Raw genomic sequence first — 23,698 nt, forward strand, 5'->3', positions numbered from 1 at the left:
TGTAGCAGGTATTGTCTCGAACATTTGGTTGATTTGCAGTCGAGAGCAAAAAAATAAATATTCCGGGAAGTCTCTCCAAAGTGTACATTTTTGCCGTGGGACCGGTTTTGCCGTTTATTAAATCCACGTATTGAAACGTCGGGGTTTTGTTGTGTTTAATCGAGGAATAGGGATGGCGAGAGGCAGCCGGGGAGAGGGGGGCTCCGGCGCAGGGTCCTTTCCCGGCGACTGCTGAAGTGCATCCCGGCTTCTGAGGTCACATTAGGAGTTAATAGATCTGCACAACAATGCGGATCACTTCCCTTTTACGTAGGCACTTTCCTCACCGTGCCATTCAAACAGGCGTGATGACAAGAATGAGCTTGTTTCATCCTGGATAGAAATCCCGGGTTTGGTTGTTTTGTTTTTCTTTTTGTTTTTTTTTTTTTTTTGGTTTTTTTTTTTTTTTTTTTTTTGCGAAACGTGGTCCCCACCAGCGCAGCCTCTCCCAGCAAAGAGGGGCGATGGGGTTAGCGATGTGCCCTCCTGTGCGCGGGGGAACGGGACGCAGCTCCCTACCGGAATCAGAGGCCATCCCGCCTGTATTTTAGAAATAATTCTAATATAATTCCTGAACGGACAGATTTCTGCTCAGACACATTTAAAGGAAAGCGGGTTGGATTTGAGAACGCACTAAATGGCATGTTATTTAACCTCTGTTGACTAATGAGACATTGAAGACAAATAGCTCTATTCCTTGGATGACAAATACCTGCATTGTTTGTTAGCTTACTGAACAATTTCAATGTGTTTTTGTTTGTTTGTTTCTGTGGTTTCTTTTTTTTTTTTTTTTTTTAAAAAAACCCCAACCTATACGTTTTTCCAGCTTTAGCACTCAGCGTGCAAAGCAGGCAGTGATGCTCCTGATCCTGCGAAGGGATCTAAACGTCTCCTGCATTTTGAAGCGCCTCGTCATTCCCAGATTTACATTTATAAATACGTAGATGGTACCGCTAACTCCTGGTTTTCTCACAGACGAAAGGTTTACAGCTTGGTGGAAAGTTTACTCCCCGTTTCATTCAGGTCGCGCCAATCAAAGCTGTTATAAAAATCCGAACTTTCAGGCCAGGCTGTGTTGCTAAAAGATATTTCCCTTCGTGAATCGCGCTTGGGCGACGCGTGGAAGCGTGCAGGGCCGTGGGGCGGTGTGGGTTTGGCCGTGCCACGCGGGACCGTGCCGGTGCAGGTGGATGCTTTGCGACAGCCCCCCACACCCCCCCAGCTCGCCACTGGGCTCACGCGTGGGGCCGCGGGGCGCGGAACTTGAGCCTGACTGCGCGCAGGGCGTCTCGGCGGGGCCCACGCCGCAGACAAAGGCTTTGCCGCCGCCACAGCTGGGAAGCCCGACCCCCCCACACCCCCCCGTAAACTGAGGGTGCCTCCCGCCGCACCCCCCCTCCACCTCCACCCAGCCGGGACGAGCCTCCGGGGGCCCCCCAGGTGATGCCGGAGCGGGGGGGGGGGTGGGGGGTGTCCGCTACTCCCCTCTCTGCACTGCGATCTGCCTCCCCTTCGCTGCAGCCCCCCCGCAGTGACCCCCAACCCCCCCGAAAGGGCTGAGGCTGAGCCCTCTCCACCCGCTTCTCCCCCAGCCTGCGAGGTCCCCTGGCAGCCCCCAGCCCCTTTTCTCGCCGCCCCCCCCCCCCGGTTAAAGCCTCTGGAGGCTGCAGCACCCCTTCCTCGGCCCTTCACACCCCCCACACCCCCCCCGGCGGAGTCCCGGGCACCGCGGGGAGCGGAGGAGAAGCCCCTCGGAAGGCGGGTGGGCGATAAATCAGCGCACACGGGAGAGTGGCCATCCGAGGGGGAGAGGCAGCCCCTCGGCTGCGCCGCCTGCAAGAAAGAAATAGGAATAAATCAAAGTCGGGGGCGGGGGGGGCTTGGGGGCTGCGGCCGGGCCTTGCCGGGGCATCGGGGCGGGGGGTGCCCGGTGCCGGCCCCCCTCCGCCCGGGAGCGCCGGAGCAGATGGGGGAAAGGCGCTCTGCAAACTTTTAATGAAATCACCGGAGTATCGATTTGATTTTCTTTTTTTTCTCCTCTTTTTTTTTTTTTTTTTTCAATCGTTCATTGGAAATTGTCCCTCCTGCGGATGGGGGAAGGAAGGCAGAAAGGAGCGGTGCAACGCGAGCTCCATTGGGCACGGAGTTATTTCATATTTTAGAAAATAAACGGTGTGCTTGCGGATCCTCCGCAGAGCAAGGGAACTCCGGGAGGCTTGAGCCAGCCCAGTGAAGTTGGGGGTTTAGCGAGGCAGGAGTTGCAGGTACCATTTTTTAGGCCTTTCGCGGACCCCTGGGCAGGCGGCGGAGGGGGGGGAACCGTGCCCGGGCTCGCTAACGGAGATCCCCCGGGGAGCCGGCTCTCCCCTCGGACAACACATTTTTGAAGTGCCACATTCAAGTCTTTCCTATTTGCTTCTTCTCCAAACTGTTCAGAAATTACTAGTAGCAGATAAGTAAATTGCAAGTAAACCTAGTGAATTAGGATGATTCTCTATCGGTTTAATTTATGTTTTATAGTTAGTTTAGCCTTCTGATTTGATTGCCTTAGTAATGTGAATTGCCTACAGCTGCTGATGATACAGCTTTAATTCTGTTTTAAAGGTCATGTAAACATGTGCCTGTAGCATAAGGAATGCAAATTCAATTCCCTTTTAATGCTTCCTCACATTCACTTCACAGCCTTCACCTAGAAAATTAGCAGGATTTAATAGAAAACTCTTTGAATGTTATGATTTCATTAAAAGCCCCTCTCCCTCCCAGGCGTGGCTCTCCCTGGGCCACCCCACGCCCGTGACGCGAACACCGATGCTCTTCCCACGCCCGTTTTGGCGGAGATCGAGGCGGTCTCCGCCCCGGGACGGAGTCATCATCTTCCACACGAAGCTTTGTTTAGCTGCAGGTAAATAACACGCGTGGATAACCCGGCGACATCGGGAATTACCCCCCCCAAAGGAGGGAGAGCATCACGCAGGTGTGTACCTAGGTTGTCATGCAGCTGCGTGTTTCCCTGACGTCACGGTGAAAGATGGTGCTTGGGAAGAGAAATTGGGTAGAAATAGTTGTGTTTCGGATGAGGTGGGATGCAGAGGTTCTCCGCATCAGCAGGGAAGAGAAGCTGCGCCGAGATGCCAGGGTGATAGGCATAAATGCGAGACGCCTGCGCCTTGAAGACAGATATTTTCAAATTAATTTTTAAACACAGGCAGCCCTGAGTTTGTGAGAGATTGCTTCATCTACTGTACTCCAGGAAAAAAAAAAAAAAAAAAAAAAAGGAAGAGGTAAAAAAAACCCACCAAAATCCCCCCTTTTCCCCATGTTTCAAAGGGTTTTAGTGAAGTTGCTGGAAGTTTAGCCGGGGAAGCCTTTGAACGGACAGGCTCTAACGAGTGGGGAAGAGCGTCAAAAAAAGAGACTGGAGACGCTTTGAAAAGGGAGCGATCTGTCACTGCAAAGCGAAAAAAGGGGGAGGCGATTTCGGCGGCCCCCTCCTGCCGCAGGGACCCGGCCGGATCCGGGCGAACGGGGCTGGCTGCCGCCCGCCACCCTCGGGGGACCCCGAACCGTCCCGGGGGGACCCCAAACTGTCCCCGGGGGGCCCGTCCCCGCCTTTCGCTGTGACGGCGGTGTGGCAAGAGGTAACACCCCCCCCCTCAGCTTTTGGTAATGGGTGTTTCCCTGCTCTGGGAGGGTGTTTGTGCGGTCCCCAAACGCCTCCCGGCGGGGTGCGGGAAACATCCCCCCCTCCAGCCTTCATCCCTATCAACTCTGTTCCCCCTCCGCCCTGCCTGCGGCGGGGCCCGACGTGGCACCCCGCTCCCCACTTGCTGTGAGAAAGCGGCGTTTGCCCTCGGGTCCCCCGTCGCCCCACCCCGAGGCGAAAGGAGCTGAGATACTGGAAGGCACCTGCCCCCCTTTCCTTTCAGCGGCAGTGAGGAACCCAGGCTCGTGCCCGTCTCTCTCCTTCGTGAAAATGAGCCGGTTTTTGCAAAATCTTAATACTTGTAGTAACAGCTCATTGGTGATTCTGTTAATGTTGCACACCTCATTAAATAGCCCCAAACATAAGGAGGTTTAAATGACTTTATTGAATTAAAAATAGCATAGGAAATCACCTATGGTACTTTCATCAAATAATTAATGTAAACTATATACATACAGAGAGAGATTCCTTTTAACAAATCTATTCATAAAACGCGCGGGGGTTTACTTAATGGCTGAAATAACTTAGAGCAGCACAACTCGCTTGAAACATCGAGCCACACTCGTGCACTTCCTAATATGTTCCTGTATGTTTCCCTGAGTGTTTTTCTTCCTTATCTTTTTTTATATCTGAAGTTCTATTCCCCTCCTCTACTCCATGTATTTGATCATTTTTTCAAGTCCCTTGGCTGAACCAATCTCTTTTCATGCAGAGGATAAAAAGAGAAAAACTTCAAAGTAGGTTCAGGTAATTAACAGCTGAGGGGAATATAATCTAAACCATAGGCCCTGCTTTGCACCCAGGTCTGCTTTCAGAGCCAGCCGGCAAGGGAGTGCCTATTCCCTATAGCATCCAAATCTGCTTCCTCTGAACAGCTTTGCCAGGCCTCCAGTTATCACATCTGCATTTCAAACACCATGTCTCTGGCATTAATTATTAATTAGCCTACAGTCACCCCAGAGGATTTAAGTTCCAGCCTGCACATACTTATTCATTGACCTCTATCTTAGTTTTTGTTGGAAAAAACCCACTAGAATGCTTAATAATTTCCTTTCTCTCAGACCCTCTGTTCTAGTTTCATGGAGGGGAAACAGTATATTTTCAGAGATGGAAAATCACAGGGTTGTCTAGAAATTTGTTTAGAGCAAAACGCTATGTCAAGAGTTTGAACAAACCATTTCAAAAGGTTTAGCAGGAATTTTGCGTAAGTATTTTTACCTTTGACAAATGAATTTATGGATTTCCCAGAACTGAGAGATGGTGGATACAAATACAACGCGGTTTGGCTCTGTGCGGAATATTGCTCAGTGTGCACTTTAAAAATACAAACCGGATTTAATTACCGGGTAGCACATTTATATGATCAAACTAACGCAAACGTTTATTTGAAAGCTCTGGGGTTACACTGTTATTGACACTAGTAAGAACGAAGAAAATGCTGTTGCAAGGCACATTAGTACTTGGGCATTAAATATGCACTCCGTCCTCAGGAACATGGAACTGAAGGAGTATATTTTGTAACTGTTTTGCATCCTTCCCAAGGTAGTTTGGAAGATGCTCTTCAGTCCTTAGAATAAGTACTACTGCTTTCTTGGCCACCGTGTATCTTGATATTAAGGTTCCAGAGGTAAAAATATCGGAGTAATCAGGTAGGAACTAGGTTATATGATTCTCTTTTTCGCAATGCTACGCAAAATTCAAAGTGATTGTTACAGTCTGGATGGGTTGTATACTGGATACTGCCTTTTGTTAATGTATTTTAACACTACAATGTCCCAACCCCCCGAATGAGTCCTATTTTAATGCCTCATGCAATTATCCATAGATAAACTTCCTTAAGTATTGCCACGGTTTCTCATTTTTATATGTGGTGGTACTCTCTCAAACAATCATTGAAACATAAAATATTCCTCCACTTTGTTTCCTAAGGAAGTGTTTAGTCTGTAATCACGAGGTCAGACTGGTTAACTTCTATGCCAGCCTAGAATTGATTTTTGAAAGCATTTAATCTATGCCTAAGACTCTTTTGAATTTCTATTTAGTAGAGAATATGGAAAAGAGGTCTGATGCACAAACATACATAGTTAAACTGCCAGGCTATCTCAGTAAACAAAAATGCATTTTTCCAAAATTGCAGATAAAACAGCCCTTTCTGTAAAATCACAAGCCTTGTGTGCCTGCGCTTCAGCAAATGATCACCTGAAAATAGATGTAGGGACTAATGCTGTTGGCTTCCATGAGGGATCTCCCTCCTTGACTTCCCTGGGAATTTTGAAGATTTGTCTTGTTACTGCTCTTTTATTATTTTCACGTTTTATGAGCAGATCTGTGGAGCGTTCAGCATTGAGTAGTAAATATTTTTGCCTCTGCTTCAAATATTCAGAATAATTCTTACATACAATTTTAACATCACAAGTACTTCTATTTCAGAAGAAAGAGAAGAATAGGTAATACTTCAAATTCCATTTCCAGAAAGATTATTCCTGTTTATAAAATAACAGAAGGTACCTTGATGCTGAAGAGGGGAGTAGATCTAGACTATTTTAATAAGGTGTCCAGGACCTTTTAATCACTTCTACAGTGATACTAATACCAGCAATAACAGTGATAATGGGAAGAAAAACCTAGTGTGAAACCAGGGCTGGAATCTATTCTTTGTAAATGTCAGAATGTTTCTGGAATTAAAACTTAGCTGTTAATGTAGCTCCGTACCTTATGAATATTAAAGAGGAATAAGGACTAAATTTCTTCCACAGCAGAGTAGCGTGAGATGTTGTTTTAGAAAACAAATCACATGGCAGTGTGATTTGCAGGGATGTATCTGGTGTGTTTTTAAAGGATGGCTCAGACTAAGCGCTGCTGGGTTGGCGTCTGGCTGGTTTGAGCCCTCTGATGCGGTCTTCTCATTTTTCCTGTTGTTTTCATTTATTAACTGGGATTGCAGGTTTGACCAGGTTCTTGAGATAGAGGTTCTGTACCCCAAGACTGGAAAACTTCTGTTATCAGTACCATTAAGTTACCTTTTTTTTTTTTTTTTTTTTTGTGGTTATAGTACCAGGAGTGAGAAAAACATGAATGTACATATAGAGTGGGTTTGACATGTTATGAAATATTTGTACCGTTCTTGTTATGAGACGTGAATTTCCATAAGAAGCCTCTTTTATGGTTCATTTTATATATATTTGCATTTATAGTTTTCCGTTAAAGCTTAAATGTTTTACTCTGTTGCTAAGACCTAACCCTTGGCAAGTCTGGAAATGCTTTGACCCCTGTTCTTTTTATACCCTTCACTTTTTTCTTTTCAAATAACGCATGCAGTAGTTTTAGAGTAGTGACTGGCATCCACCAAGAACTGAGCTGAAACTGCATTTAGTATTTTGAGTGTTTCATGTGAACATGTTTTGAATTCCGATTTGTGGGTTGCAGACCACTTTTTATTTAGAGAAGCCACATGGGTAATTCTGATTTTCAATTACTTGAAGAGTGATTATAGTAAGAGACTGTTGATCACTTGTGCGTCTAAAGTCCACGGACATCCCTTGATAAAGGCCTGGTTGTTGTGTTGAAGGAGTTGTGCCCACCTGTGCCCTTACTTGTGGGTGGAAAAAACCTCTTATACAAAGAAGAGTAGGTGAAGGTGGAGGTCGCTGTAGATATTACTGTGTCAGCAGAAATGGGCTTTTATTAGATTTAGAAGAGTCTGTGGGGCCAGACCTTCAGCTGACACAAATGGGCACAGTGGTGTTGACATTCAGGGAGCGAGGCTGAGTTACATGAGCTGGACATTTGTGTAGTCTAACCAAAAGATCGTATGAGCGATATCAGAATTATTTTGCATAGTGTCTGAAATAATCTAAGCCCATAGAAGATAGTTTGCCTTCTTTAGAGTGGAGTGTGGTGACGATGCAACCTGACCTCCGATGTGCAGGGAGTGTAGTGTACCTAATGCGATGAGGGCATGGACAGAGATTATCAGTGAGGAGTCGACAGATGCCCGTGACATAGGAGATGTCACAGATATTCAGACTGTGTGACAACAGCTATTGAATGGTGACTTTTGCATGGTGACCATTACCTGAGGTATTTCTGCAAGTGCTGTAGAAAGGCGTATGTGTACTGAGAGTGCTGAATTCCACCTTGAACTCTGTAAGACCGTATTGTGACTGTACTCCTAAACTTTGCTTTTAGCCATCTCAGTCCTAAAAACCCCAAATGCAAGGTCCTTAGGCCCCTTGCTGACCCCAGCCCGGCATGGCATAACAACCGGCGCGCTTTAATGATTTCTAAAGAAGCTCTCGGGCTCAGGCTGGCAGCGGTCCAGCCCGCAGCCCCCCTGCTCGCTACGAGAGCAACCTGCAGTCGGGTTTGTGTGACGGTTCCTGCCGGGCAGCGCCTCGGCCCAGACCTCCAGACCTGCCTCTTGACCCGCCGGCTTCACCCCAAAACACCCGCTCATCCCGCTGGGTGCGGAGGGCTTTCAGGGCAGTGTCGTGGCAATCCTCTGCAGCCTTCCCCTGCCTAGAGGCTCTTTTCTTGGCAGTGCCTGAATGTAAAGTTTTAAAAGACTTTATAGAGTTTCCCTTCCTCCACTATATGTTTTCCTTTTCTTCTTCTTCTAGTTTATTTTCCCCGCTCCATGCATAAATCACAGGGGCTCCATTTACTGCCTTTGCTGTGGGTTTGAGTTTGGCGTGGAATGAGTTAATGGGGCCAGGCTGACACTTAAGGTAAATTGTCACAGTTTGGGTGACTTTCTATCAGCTGGGAATCCAGCCCACTGGTTGCAAATAACATGCTTACTGCAATTAAACACTTGATTGCCAAAATGTGAACAGCATATTTAAAAATTGTTTGTATACATAAAACAGCGCATGCAACCCAAAGAATAAGAATGATCTTCAGGAATTTTTGCCTGTTATTATTACTATAAGTTTTTAATCGTAAAACGGAGTGTATGTCTGTGCCATGTAGCTGCTACCACCAAATCACATGTAACATTCGGTGGTAATTGTGTTCATAATTATGGAGTTAATTGGATTTCTGTAATAGTAAAAGCTGGCATATAAAAAGTCTCTCAAGATTAAATGTTTTAGTTAGGGAAGAATACACTCGTTTGGAATATTTAATAAAAAGAAAGTAATTCTCATATGCAGGTGAGTTTAAGACTAATAAAATAATCTCCCAACATGAATTTTCTCCATAAATGCTGTTCCAAACAAAATGTGATATCACATGAAAAATGTGAGTTCTTGCAATGCTCCTGTTTTTGCCCTCTGAGGGAAAAGCAGCACGCACAGAGGTATTTGCAAACTGAAGAGGTATGTTAAAGGAGCTTTCTGCTGCAGCTTCAGCATCTGCATCTGCCAAGCTTATAAGGTATTAGAAGTGCACTAGAAATGCACTGTGGCAAAATTAGCACTGCTATTATCAGTTTAATATCGTAGCAACACCATGTTAGAAAGTCAAATCTTGCTTATAGCTTTTGACCTTAAAGGAGTTGTATCTTTTTTTTTTTGTGATCCATTAGGTGTTTTAGTGCCACTTTAGGCTAACTTCAGGGCTGATTTATAACTCGCCGATTCCACAGGGGAGTCACAAGATATAATACAATACAGAATGTGGACCTGTGTGTCTACTACCTTTGTCCTGTATATTATCAACTGATTTATCTTTGGAGAGAAAAGAATAAGGGTAAGAATTCCCAATTTGTAAGATATTAAACCTGTATATCTAACCATGGACAAAGTCATCCTCCTGAAAATGAGAAAGGATCGATAAAAACGTATTGGAGTTCTCTCTTCTCTCTTCTCTCTTCTCTCTTCTCTCTTCTCTCTTCTCTCTTCTCTCTTCTCTCTTCTCTCTTCTCTCTTCTCTCTCTTCTCTCTTCTCTCTTCTCTCTTCTCTCTTCTCTCTTCTCTCTTCTCTCTTCTCTCTTCTCTCTTCTCTCTTCTCTCTTCTCTCTTCTCTCTTCTCTCGTGCTATACTATGGACAAAGGAAAAACGAAAGGGGAAAACATTGCTTTACCTGTTACAGCTCTAAATTCAGCTCTAATTTAGCATCATGAAGAATAATAATTACTTCTTTTTTTCTAGTCAGGAAAGTATTTTTTCCAGTATACTTATGGCAAGAACAGTGGCAGCTGAACATTTTTAAGAGTGAAATAATATGCATTTTGAAAAAAGAGCCTCAAATGTCAGCTAACATAGTAATGACCCGGCCCTGTAGGAAATCCAGCTTTAATACCCCTTTTCCAAAAGATCATGTATTGAGTTTCATTATTGTCTACTAAGATTCATGGGAGACTGTTTCTTTTAATATCCTGTTTTTACCTACTGACAAGATAGGTTTGAGCATATAAAATATAAACCATTGATAATTAGACCTCAGGTCCCTCATCTTTGGTAATATAGTTTCCATTCACTGTTTTTTTTAAAAAAAAGTTGCCTGTTTGTATTCAGTTACTACACTATATTTTAAATATTATTGATGTGAGTTGACATAATAAAAAAAACCAGTAAAGTCCCCCCCAAGTAACCCAAAGTGTAGGGGCTTTATTTTTGTTATTTCTCCCTTCCAAGAGTCACTCCCCTCCCCCAGCAGCCGCACTACAAAGCTTGTTGTACAGGGACTCCATTAATCCTACATTTCCTAGATGGTATCTGAGGCACAGTGGGTTTCCACAGAAATTAATTTGTCCTGACAACAGGCCTAAAGATTGGAGTCCAGGGATCACTTGGCAAATTCCCTTTAAACTGAGCACAATAATAAACAGAAAGCTGATAACGACAGTTCTGAAAGACCACACAGAGGAAGGACCCCGAGTCGAGTCGCTCGGTGCGGATCTGCAAATACCTCCGATAACCGGCAGCCAGGAGCTTTGTGCTTGATAGGAAAATGAGCGCGCTGATTTATGCACGTTTTAATATCGCAGCACCGGGCAGAACTAACTTGGTCTAGTAACGTACATTTTTAACTCTTTGCTGGAATAATAATAAAAGTTCAAACCCGATCTGTTTTAGACCACTCTTATTTAATATTTGTATTAATAGCTCTGTGGCCATTTTTTGTGTCTTTCATATTTTAATGTAGCTCCAATTTTCTCAATACATCTTCCATGTGTAAACATTAACAAAAATTGAACAGTGGGTAACATAATAGTCCAAGGGATGAATCCAGAAAGTTTGCCATCTTTTCTAAATATATGTTATTTGAGGTTGTCTCAGTTTTTGGGTTCAGTTGTCTTCTACATAGTAATTCCTTATTAAGAATAGTAAAAAGCATTTTAGACAACATTATTGCCTGATTGCTTGTTTTGATTTATCTTTGCCTTTGGTGCATATTTAAATGCTGTTGTTTACCCAAAGTTAAGGTACAGCAAATGGCCATGTTGGAAATACATAGTAATATAGAAGCGAATAAACAAACATTCATTGGATATTTTAGAGCTTGTCAAGATAAGAGCGTTTCAACCTCTGATTTTTGTCAATATAGAATTTAGAGTTTTAATGATAATTAGGATTTGTGGTGTGTCAGTAAACCTCTGCCAGTTATATTTCTGAAAAAAGCCATCATAATATTAAGAGTTAGGACTGATAGAGTGATGTTAAGTAAGATATATGCCGGATAACTTTTCACTACTTAAGTATAGGGCATGTAACAATTTAAGCAACAAATTAAAAAAGGAGGACAATATACAAAGATGTACAGAAAATGGATTTTGGTTATTGAAAGATACCTTGGAAGTAAAGTCTAATTTTGTTCTCACTGTCCAAAATGCATTATGAAATAACAGCCTCTTGATACAGGGAGGGCTGCGTAACTATGTTAAAAGAAGGCAACTAGTGTGCTTGACAGGTATGGTTGTACACCTAAACAGCATGAGTCACGTTTGATCACTTTTAATAGCTCAGATGTGTCTCTGAAGATGCAAAGTTGGCAGCGGAGCGCTCCATGATATATCCAAACTCCACAACAATCCTTAAACGCGGTGCCTCCTCTGCAAACTTCCGCGTACAGAAACATGCAGAGGCTGGGGATGAGCAGCGATGCTGAAGCTGCAAACGGGCCATGCCCGGGGAAGGCAGGAGCAGTGGGTGACCCAGCTCCCGTCCCCTCCATCTCCGCTCTGTGGTGGGGTGGCAGGATGCCAGCGGCTGGGTAGTTACGGGCTTGGAATGCCGCTGCCCTCGGCGTTTGTGATACAGAGAGTTTATGTAAAAAAAAAAGTTCTGTCTTACATGCTTTCCGGCCCAGCTAATGACAAAACTACCATTGACTTTGGTAAGGGCAGCATCAGACTTGCTGTTTAAGAGCTTAACGAGCTGAGAGGTGGGGCTCTATTATAGTGCTGGAGTGGGGTGTATGTACCACACCTCCTTGCTGAAAAATAAAATCTTTTCCTCTCATTATTGGCTTTAAATTAGTTTGTACACTACGAATTTATCAATTACAGCCAACGTACTTTGGAGATGAAATTCAGGATGAGTAGTGCAATTTGTATTTGTCACACTTAAAGAACTCCATTGTACTGAAACACAGAGGATTTGAAAACAACTAGTTTTAATGCTCTCTAGCTCCTCTTTCTAGAGTCTGATGCAAGAGCAAATTGACTTGCTGTGCCTTTTAGTTCTGTAAAGGAACAAACTGAAATACTTCCCTCCACTTTTTATATCAGAATCACTCTATGCATTTCAGTGTACAAGCTATTAGTTTTCTTTTGAATTTGGATCAAATCAGGCATTTTTCCCCCAGCAAATAGTTCTCTAGCGTGCTTTATACATTTGATTCGAAGGACTGTGTATTATTTGATGTTCTTAGGAGATAAACAATAAACTTTTGAATATGTTTTTTCCATTTGAATACAAGCCTAGGGATGCTTCACCCTGCATCCTAAAGCCTGATTTCCCCTGGGACTCATTATCATGCAGCTCACATGTTCAGTCACCTACACTGTTGAACTTACTATCAAATAACCTTCGAAACGTTACTAGTTATTACGTGTCAGAGGGCAGATTTATGATAAACTAACTTTGAAACAAAATAATGAATTCTCAGCATTCTGTTTCCAGCAGCATTTCTGGTAATTTTGTTGGATTCAAATTTTAAAACAGTAAGTTGCCTTTTTCTCTTACTCTATCATATAAACCAGCTCCCTCCCCTCATGAAATTTCTCCCTCCTTAAATGTGGTTTATGATGATTTGAGCACTGCCTATAAAGAATAAAAATGAGAACATTTGTCTGTGAGCTACCAAACTGCCCACTGGAGTTCATTTGTGATTAAACTTTCATAGCTTTCTAACTTGGTGAAAGTTAAATTAAGTTAACCCTTAGCATAGTCCACTAGTGTCCAAAATACAGCTGTGCAATAGGTGTTTGCAAACAGAAATCTCTTCTCCTTGCACTTTTTACTGCTGGTGTTTTGAGGTTTCAAGCGAGGTTCTTGCATTAGAGTGACAAAAATCAATAGTGTCATCTTCTCAGAAACAAGGAACGTGGCTTACGGCAGACCAGAAAGGCTGCCCCAAAAGGTTTTGCAAAAGGGTATCCTGAATTTCAGCCCCCAAAGTCCACATTTAGGGATCTGAATAATTGGCCAATTTTCAAGAAGGCTGAGCATGACTTCAGGGGATCTGTAGGCACTTGGCCTCTTTCAAACTGTAGCCGGAGCGATCCTGACTTTTAATGAGATTGTATCAGAGGGGTGAAATTCAGGTAGATAAATGCTATATATTCATTTCGGAGGTGATTAGAGTAGCAAACATCTGCAGTTGAAATTTAAGAGTAGGCTATGTCAAAAATTAAGTCTGGCTAATTTGGGGAAAAATCGGTGTAGCTCTTCTTGGTACCAATGGAAATTTTTTTGTTGTATTTCAGATGAGTATCAGGCAGATTAATGTCTGTAGGATTTTCATCTCCTACTAGGCAAAGTCTAGGCTTTGAGATATTGCTCATCTGTGATAGTGCATGGAAAGTGCCTGACCTAGGGTAGCTCTGTGAAGCTGGGGGATAGAGCCACCATCTTCAGTGCACTCTCTCATCTCTTTTGCTCCACTCGCCGTGATTATGGTTTTCCAAGGGCATTACGGGCAAAAGTTCCATATCAGGCTGTCTATTAATATTTATGCAGCAATTCAGGAGGTAATGCATTGTTAAAATACAAGTTGGAAATGCACTAAATTTAATCACTTTTAGTACTAGAAATTATCTATTTCTACATCAGATAGAAGGGGAGGGGGGGCTATCATTACAACATTTTTTTTTTAACCTAGTTATTTGCCAGTTCTAACATGGCTTGAATTAAAAGGGCAAGAGATGCTATTGTGTAGGTAAAGTTTTTAAAAGGAATGCAAGCTAATATGTGAAATTTAATAGGAAGCATTAAAAAATATTTAAAGTAATTACATACTACGTCAGGATGTCCACTGAGCAGTAGTGCCAGTCAGTCAGTCAGTCCCAGTCTTCATGTGTAAGGACTACTTGCTCGCATGGAGGCCAGTGGGATTTGCCCTTTGCTACTACGCAATTCCTCCTGCTTAAACGTAGAAAGAATATTTTTATCACTGATATCACTTCATTTTTGCAGCTGTCTGCTCGCATCAGGTTAGTAATATAAACTCTGTCAAAGACCAATCTCTCCCTTCCACAGGCTACAAAATCCACAATTATTATTTAGAGTAAACCTCCTAAGAAAGTGTCCGTTATTTAAACTGTTCAACCCTAAAAAGAATTGTTAGCTATTGTTATCTGAGGACCTCCTACAGTCTTCCCTTGGTCAAATAAGTCTCCTTTTGTTTTCAATGGGAGTTTTTTCTAAGAACAAGCTCCAAGCTTTCATGCAAGCAAAATAAATCCAGTGAAAGTAAAACATTAATTAAAATGTATAAAAAAAAAAAATAAAAAGAAAAATCTTCAAGAAGAGCGTGGTGCTCAAATAGAGCACTTTTTTTTTTTCAGGTCACTTGGCTTTCTGATGTAATTTCTGGCAGATTCGTTAGCCTGGCTCCATCATGTTCTGTTCTGAACCATAACGTGATGGGAGATGATCAAAGTGAGAATGCTAAAGGCTCAGGACATTTTAAAATGTTCTATTCTGGAAATTGTTCTAAAACTATAAACAGATTAAAAATCTGTGTTACTGAACATGGTTGCTCATCATCCTTTTTTAGAAGGAGCTATTGAGAAGTTTGGGTAAACAGCCTTGAAGTCTTTATGATGGCAAGCTGGAAATTTCTTCAGAATTTTAGGCGACCCAAGCCTCTCTGAAATGTAATATAACCCATTTCTGCTGTTAGGCGTGTTGTTTTAATCTTTATACTTGAAAGTGGTAAGCATATGGGTCAGATCACCCACTCCTGCTAATGGACACAATTCCGGGGACTTCGGTGTCCAATTATGCCAGCTAAAGATCTGACTGTTGCTGGGTTTTATTTCCTTATTTTTTTTGTCTTCCTGATCTTTGACCCTTTATCAAAGGAATGCCGCCTATAATATGATAATAATATGAAATTCTGAGCTCACTTTCTAACAATATATATCCCGAAGAATTGTAAAGATGCGCGCCTTTCTATGAAAAGCAGGTGATGAGTGGTTTCAGCCTTGTGATTGTCTTTGCTTGGCACAGGGGTGAGACTCAGGTACCTCTGCCTGGCGTCGCAGTGGAATATTAAATGTTTTTGCATTTCCATGAAACAGTTGCTCTGCGGGATGAGTGAGTAAATAAACTCATTGCCAAGTCAACAAAATGACAGGAGGCCATTTTTCCTAATTTTAAATGCATTTTAGTGCTCAGGAAAGTGAGAAATCTTTGAGTTTTTAAGGGCTAGGCACTCTGGTGCTCTCAATCAGTGCTATGATGTGGCTGAAGCTGGAGGCAGAAATATATAGGCAGTGTGACACCTTAGGTACATAATGGAGCTACGCAAGAGTATAAGAAGGATTTAGATCTATAAGCAGGATTTGACTATCTATTTTGATTTATGGGCTGAATATAAGTGTGTATTTTAAGGAGCCATTAGAGTTTGTGATCTGAAATATGCAGAGAGCAGGCTTCCCCTCAGCCTTGTGTAGGAAAGGGCAACACAGGCTCCTTGCACAGACACACATACTTCTTTATAGTAGAGAAAATGGCAGAGAATAGTCTGTAGCAAGAAAACCCTCTGCTTCAGACTATCTACACCAAATACGTGATGGAGGGGTCAGGAATGGCATGATCCATCCCTTACCGCCGTGCTGGCTGAGGAAATAGGAAAGGAAAAAGAGATAGGGAATACCTATGTTGTGCTTCACTGTAAAGCATGTACTCCAGGTGCATGTAAATGAGTAAATTAGTGTTGTTGCTGTTGATAGGGCCACATGAATGCTTGAGAAGGACTGAGATTTGTAGGTGCAAGTAAAGGAAGGCATAGCAAGAATGAGTAGCTGCTGGGGTACTCGGCCAGAGCGTGGCTAGAAACTTGGATGTAGTAAATGTGAGAGGCATACTGGGGCAATCACTTGAAAATTGTAGTGAGAGATTTTGGCACCTCCCAACCTGCTGCAGCCATGTAGCTCCTCTTCTTGGGTGGCAACAGCAGTTGCAGCTGGTGACCCTCATTCGGTGCCCTCTGGCTCTGCCTTTGCTACAGCTCTTATCGTTTGGACAAATGCTGCTCTTGTTTACAATAATGTAAATTTGGAGCAACCCCTCTGCCATTTTTCCAGCGCAAATATTGCACTCTGTGTAATTCCCATCTCCTGCTTCACACAGATGGAGCCTGGGAGGTGAGGGAGGAAGGCTGCTCTTCCCAAATATCCCTGCATCGATCTTTTTGGCTGCAAGCCCCAGGTGACTGTGCTGACCATAGATATGGGAGCTCTGTTGGTCTTTTTTTTCCCCCTCTCATCTAACGGCGCTTCCCTTCCCAGCTCTAAACCCAGCTGTAAAGCAGGAACCATGGATGCAGCCCACCGTTTCTTTACTACACCTCATTACTGCAGCTCTAGCCCTGAGAAAAGGCTGCGTGGCCATGACAAACTGTGCGCTGGCTCTGTGATTTGTGTAAGCTCAAATTTTCCACTAATTCACTTATATATACTAGATGGAAAACACAGCCTCAGGGCTGCTATAAACCATGCTGCTGTAGCCACAAAGGGCCGTCCTGCCAGCTGGGGAATCGCTGGAGCATGCCGAGTGCCGGGGCTGGAGGAAGGAGTGAAATCGAGTTTCTGCACTTGTCAGAGGAGCTGCGGCGTGGGAGCGGATCCAGCCCCTTCTTGCAGCAGTTACAGCCATGACGGCACAGCCCTGCCAGCTCGGGTCCTTGTGCCTGAGCTGCCGTGGGGACGTGCTGGTTGGATCGAGGGCAGGAGTGAATGTCCCGTCCTGGCCACCATGCTGGCTCTGGATGAACGTTGACTGCCTAAAACCAGCCACTGTTTTGGGCTGTTCGTTGGAAAACACCAAGGCTTACCGTCCTTTGCTCTCCTGCAGCCTCAATCCGCCCTGGTGCTCTGTTTTGTGCCACGGTGCAATTCTGCAGCTTTAAGTTTCTGTATAACCCACTGGTAGATAATTTAAGAGCGTTTTCTTTTAAGAACAGCAAGAGTGCCACATGGCTGACTCCCCAAACGATTGCTTGTCTTGTTACAGATAGCTGTTGACCTGTTCCTTTAATGTTACAAGTCTGCATCTAACCGCTCTCTTAAGCCAACCTACTTCCTTCTTTTTAATGAAATTGTCCCTTTAGCCTTTCCTGGGCTGGCTTTTCAACAAGAACATTAGAAACAGTCTGCTCAGTTCTTTCCTCTGCTAACATCTTGCCCAGAGCTAACTTGAAGCTTCACTCTGTCAGCTGTAAGATATAGATATACTGTTGTCTTAATTACTCATATTTCTCCTGCTGCTCATAATTCTGCTTGTTCCACCAAAGAGCTCTTCAGAGAGCTTTACTGCTTCCCTTTCCCTTTCTTTGGGGGTTTAAAGGTTGTCAGATATATAAACGATCCTTGTTGCAGAGCTTTGGTAGTGACAGTGTCCTTTGTGGAGAAGATTTAGGGGGATGGGAGAACTAAATACAAATGCTTTTAGACTGCATCTCTGTGGAAGGAGAGAATACATGTAGTGCTACCTTGCGTAACAGCATCAGGGAACGTGTTTGGCAAATCCCTTCTCTAACGAATAGCTAAGCAGCTGTTTCTTCTGCAGCTTAGAGTGTAGATGCTGATTGTCAGGAGTAGGGTTCTTTACTCTCTCTCTCTCCACCACTGACTATCCGTGGCTATATCTGACTGTCTGTTATTCCTCTAAAAATACTGTTGAAAAGGCACTGGACACTTAAAAAAACCCCCGCTGTGCCATAGGGAAACTGTAGTCCTTTGCGGTTTCACCTCTCTCTTTTATGATTATATGCCACTGTCTCTGTTATCTATATTAATTAATCTATCTGCTACTGCTAGTATTTCATGTTGAGCAACCTAGAGCAGACCGACAACATGACGTCCATTTTTTTTGACAAAGATTTGAACAAGTTTTATCATGGAAGTGAGCTCTCTAGTGAGTTACACCTTTGGCCAAAGCCCTTCCCTCCTGGCTATTTGAAGTCCACTCTCAATTTTAACAGACCTCAGATTTATACAGTAAGATAGTTCAGAGGCAGAATATATCTTAGTATTCAGCTGGTTGTCTTCGTTCAGCTGGCTGACAGGTTCAGGAAGTAGTACCATAAGTTTATGTTAATTGCATAAATTACGAGCCTGTCAACCTGCTATGGTTGAGCCTGTTTCCATCATCAAGCTTGTTGAGCTGGTGGTGTGGTTGGAGGTGGGACTGGGCAGGGTGTATTTTCCGCAAGGGGGGCTTAAGTCCTCCACTCCAAGTTTTGTTGTTACTTTTTAATAAAAGTCTGGTGAAAATGCTGTGCAAGTATATAGCAAGAAATGTTTTAGCATCAGAGCAGTGAGAGATGTCAACACAAAAGATAACACACAGTTCTCCACAGTTAAAACTGACCTAATAGCAGTAATAGGCAAATAAACAACAGGCTGCAATAAGTCATGACCAAACTCTTCCAGTAACACAGATGAGACTAAAGAGTCTGTTAGGGGAAGCAAATGGAAATAGATGAGAGAACTCGGTGAGAGGAATCAGAAATAAAGAGTAATTCTGTTCTGTGTGGAGGAATAGCATGGAGAAAATAGCTCTTCATGTTAGTGTTCTGCTCCTGAAGAGCTGAAAGCGATCAGAGTAGCTGCCTTGGAGAAGTCAAGTTTCAGGCAAGGTCACACGAGTTAGCACACAAGGGAAATCCACGCAAGTGATAGCTCATTTCGGACCATTGTCTATAGGAAGCTCATAGTCAGGGGATACCACCTGAATAACATGCCGTGCAACTCCAGCCCCAAGACAGGACAAGAGGACTGGTGAAGCTGGTCCTGTTACAAACTCAGTTCACTGGCGTTTGCCATGGAAATTTGTTTGCTACAGAGCATACCGACACACAGTCTGTGACTCTGGGCATGGGCAACTGCACCTCTCCCATCTGCACCTCTCCCATCTGCAGGGTGAGCTCTGCCTGGGTGCAGGCTGCCCAAAGATCTCATTTGCCTTTGCAGAAGAAGGACTCTGGGAAGCTGGCAAGGCCCTGGGGCCATCCGTTCAGCCTGATGCTATTGTGAGGGCTGCTGGCATAGCTGGAGGCTGCAGCGTGCAGGTGGCAAGCAGGTATTTCCCTCTATTTGCTCAAGGATTTCTCTTGGAGTCTCAGCACTGTCTCCTGAGAGCAGCTCTGAGGGCATGGTGGTTGGTTAAGTAGGTGGTCATGCAGCTGCTTTGGCACCTAGTCCATTCTGGCAGCTACTCCACACCGAGCAATTTCCTGCCCAGTGCATCTTCTGCAGTAACGTTGGACAAACAACTTGACCTTGTGCCTCAGCTCTCCAAACGTAAGGATGTTTCCTATTAACTCCTCTCCACAAACCCAAGGGGTGTTAAAAGAAGTAGGTCTCATGACTGTGTGGTACTTGGATGCCATGGTAATGTAATTAGCTGCACAGCAATCTTACTAAAAATGTCCTTGGTGGAGGAGAGGATGGGGTGGGGGACTCATTTAGAGGATGGATGTTAAAGGGGAGGAAGTTTCCAGACCTGTGGCTTCACCACAACTTGACTGCACAACACAGGTCCTTCAGTGCAGATGTGAATCCAGAGCTTCAGAGCGTGATGTTTACTACACGTGTCCGTACAAAATATAATGCAGCACAAACTATTTGAAGTGTTAATAGATTATGTAACAGCTTTCCACCCCCAGCAAGCCTTTTGAAATTTTTATATGGTATCTTGGGCTAAAAATCTTTTTGAGCTGATGTACAACTTGCAGTAAACTTCAGGAAAGTATTCCTGTTACCATTGTTTCCCCTTTTTCTCCCTCTTTCTCTTCAACATTATATATAGATCCAGGAACTTTGGGGCTGCCTAATCCAAAGGAGAGAGGCACAGGGTTCTGTGTGGAAATCTGAAAGCCTTGGTGCAGGAAAGCTGTGCTGCTGATTAGTTTATCTCTGTTACTCTGCCAAACCCCCAGACTTTGGCAGCCTGGGTCTTTTTTTGCCTTTTTATATCCGTTAGGTCCTTTTCCTCCTTACCCTCAGAATGACCTCCGTAGCGATGGTTGCCAAATGTTACCCATATTAAATATGAGGATGTGTATCAGCATCCACAAGGCACACGCTCCCGAGATGTTAAAGCCCTTCAGCTGGAGCAGCAGCCTGTGAATTGTCTGAAGCTTTTGGAGTTAACACTTTAGCTCTGGTTAGTTGGGAGTTATAGTAGCATCGTGCCACCAGATTCTTTTCTCAGCTGTTTCCTCGCTACTCCAGCAAGGAAGACATTTGTTTCTGTCATTTATGGTTAACCCTACTGTACATTTATAAAAGACATGATAGGCTATGTTTGTGGGTTAAATGAAGACTAATCGTAGTAATAAAAAGTAAGGTTTCATAACAATATTCAGACCATTTTTCAAAAATTAGATGAGATAATTACATGATGTAATGAAGGGCAAACTTGTATTGGGTGGGATTTCAGTGATTTCTTTATTCAGATGTTGTTCTCCTTTATTCAGATTTTCTTGTATGCTAGGACAAGGCACAGCCAGCCATGTTTTCCATCCTGATGAATGAAACCGAGCTCAAGGAGTTTAGCTGCGATTGGCTTCCCCTGCAAGAAAGATTGCTCTTTGTTGCCTGAATCATAATTTTAAGGCATGAAAACTATTCGTCAGGAAAGCAGCATTTTAACTCCTTATATCTTGCAGCCTGATCTTTGCAGAGTAAAAAAAAAAATTCCTCATCCACTGAAGTTGATCAGAGTTTGCTCTGGGTTGTAATAAGTCTATAAGGTCACCTTGATTACTGTACATCAGTGTGGCCCTGACGGTATGTTCTTGATAAGAAAGCCCATTGCTGTGATTTAATCCAAATCTGTTTAATCATATATAATCCACATCATTCAAATATACTCACCAAGGATCCAGTTTTATAGCTGTACTGAGGGGAGGGAAATCTTGTGTTGTCACAAGTCATGCTGACATCAGTGGGGTTTCTTATTGATGTAGGACTTAGTGCTGGCACATGCAATTACAGCAAAATTTGGGGTTTAGCATATTTACAATGTGATGTATTTTTAGGAGGCAGTTGTTTTGAGGTAAATGAGTAAATGAACTCTGGGCCACATCCAACAAAATCTTTGACTGAGAGTTCTGCCCGGTGGTCATTCCAAGGAAAATATATACAATAATCTGAAATTACTTGTTGTGCCATTAACAAATCATAAATGTTTTGTTTATATTTTTTGACTTAGAAATTTCACTTTACACAAACTATAAAAAGAGCCTATGCTCCTCCCAAGGCATTCTGCATTGTTTCAGAAATGTTTCAAGAAAAACAGAAGATATTTGTCAGCATAAGTAATCCACAGACATTATTGCAGTGTTCATGATACCAGTATCAGATCACATGCCATTTGCGTCGCCATTTGTTAATGTGATGCACATGTAGCTCTGCGGCCTAATGCCTTATAGCCCTGAATCTAAAAAACCTGCTCAAACCCACGGGTAACTGTAAACATCTGAGTAATCCTGTGGAAGTCAGTCCATGCATCCGTTAACTGTGCAAACTAATCCTGAAAAAAATTATGAAAAGGGCAAAAAGAAAACACCATGCTTTCCAAGCCGATGAAACTCCATACATGCTTAAAGTTAAATACTGGAATAAATAAATAGTGCATGATCTGAAAGACTGAATCCATACTTGTAACCACGGTTTATTGGTTATCCAGTGAAATCATAATACAAGGTGAACTTTTTTCAGTTTGCATACTGTATCACTTCCAATGCATTTCTGACTTGACTTTTTTTTTTTTTCTTTGTGGCCATTTTGCAATTTTCTATGGATTTGTTTAGATTGTAAATAGGCATACACACTAGCTGAAGCCAGATAATTTCTTCTGGCCAGCTTTGCCAGTAAATCACTGAGGTATGTAATTGGGTTTCTATAAAATTATGCATTGTGAACTTGGGAATAAGTAAAACAGAAACAAAAAGTTGATTTTTGTAAATAGTATCATTCTTGTGCAAAACTTCTGGTTTGACTCTGCTCTTCTACTCCTTAATATGATCATTTTGATTGTTCTTTCAAAGTTGAATGAAAAGCAAACTACAGAATAGATCCAAGCAAAACTGGTAATAATATCTGGTTTGGCTTGTAGGTGGAGCTGAATACAATGCCTGCATTTGTGGATAACTACAAGCAATATGTTATGAAGACGATGGTATTCAGACACATACCCAAACAATTTGATTCAGATAAAGTGAATACAAGACTTTGACCAGCATGAGAAGAACAGGTGAGAACCCTTGAGAGTGGAACTGAAATAATAAGTATTTTGATGGTCAGGAAAAATATTTCTCCAGTAACACAATAGATCTTCTATCAGAAACTCAAAATACTAATTACAATCTGCCTAAAGACTTATTATAAGTGAAGTGGAGACAGAAACATGTTTATACTATGGGGAGGCTTATTTGCAGATAAGCAGGAAACCAGTCACACATCTTCACAAACATAATTTTAGCTGTTTTAATTAGCAGGTTTGCTTTGATTTAATTTAATTCAGTGATTCCTTCTATCTTTACTGACACATGTGCAAATAAAATGTGCTGACCTGACTTCTGACATCCAGTTTCCTTTTTCATTTCTGTTTTTGTTGTTGTTGATTTCGGCAGTGTTTACGGTGAAATGATGGGGTCAACACTTCCTAACAGCATGGCCAACAGATGTAGCGTGGGGATGACAACTGTACATTTGAGTGGTCTTTTGTTACCCCAGCACTGACTGATTGCTGAGGTGCTGGAAGCCAGGGTGTCAAAGGCCATCAGAAGTCCTAATAGCCTCTAGATCCCAATTCTATTAAGGGTCAGAATGACAAAAATCATGCCTTTTTGTGTAGTTGCGGTAAAAGTGCAGTGAGCTTTTTTGCTAAGGAATGAGACCCTAGAAATAAGCCCCATGTGTGCCTTTAGAAACTTATTGTAGCGTGTTCATCAACTTTGGGTTGAAAAGCAAGGTTTTAAAGCTGTCAGAATTCATATATTTAATGTTTGGAGATTTGGTGGTTTTATTTAACAGTGAAAGTACTTATTGACAGAATAAAAACTCGTAGTTCAGAGTAAAAATACCACATTAATGTACTGACAAAAAAAATCTGTGTTGACTTTGCTGAGCTTTTTGTTGGTCTGAGTGCTTGGAAACTTTTTTTTCTTTTTTATGTCAGAAAAACAACTGCTAATACACCAGGTGTTGTTTTCCCTTCTCTCTCCACCCCTCCCTTTTGCAGTGTCTCACAGCTGTATGATAGGTAATTAAAACAATCACTGAAATGTTTTAAAGCTGTTGTAGCCTTTAGTTGACTTTTAAAATTCAT

At 42.8% G+C, this 23,698-nt stretch overlaps 1 long non-coding RNA gene across 5 annotated transcripts in view; it reads left to right on the top strand.

The window, feature by feature from the left end:
- Window positions 1-23,698, top strand: part of LOC141927760 (uncharacterized) — a 90,163-nt gene that overhangs the window by 4,048 nt on the left and 62,417 nt on the right. For 4 of the 5 annotated variants that reach the window (XR_012624575.1, XR_012624573.1, XR_012624572.1 and 1 more), the window contains exon 2: window positions 22,484-22,621. This is a non-coding gene — a long non-coding RNA (uncharacterized LOC141927760). Of the gene's footprint in view, window positions 1-2,802; window positions 2,942-22,483; window positions 22,622-23,698 lie in introns of all 5 variants that reach the window. The other variant, XR_012624574.1, reaches the window with a different exon arrangement.

This window comes from Strix aluco, chromosome 10, assembly GCF_031877795.1.
Source record: "Strix aluco isolate bStrAlu1 chromosome 10, bStrAlu1.hap1, whole genome shotgun sequence".
In the NCBI taxonomy this organism is placed as follows: Eukaryota; Metazoa; Chordata; class Aves; order Strigiformes; family Strigidae; genus Strix; species Strix aluco.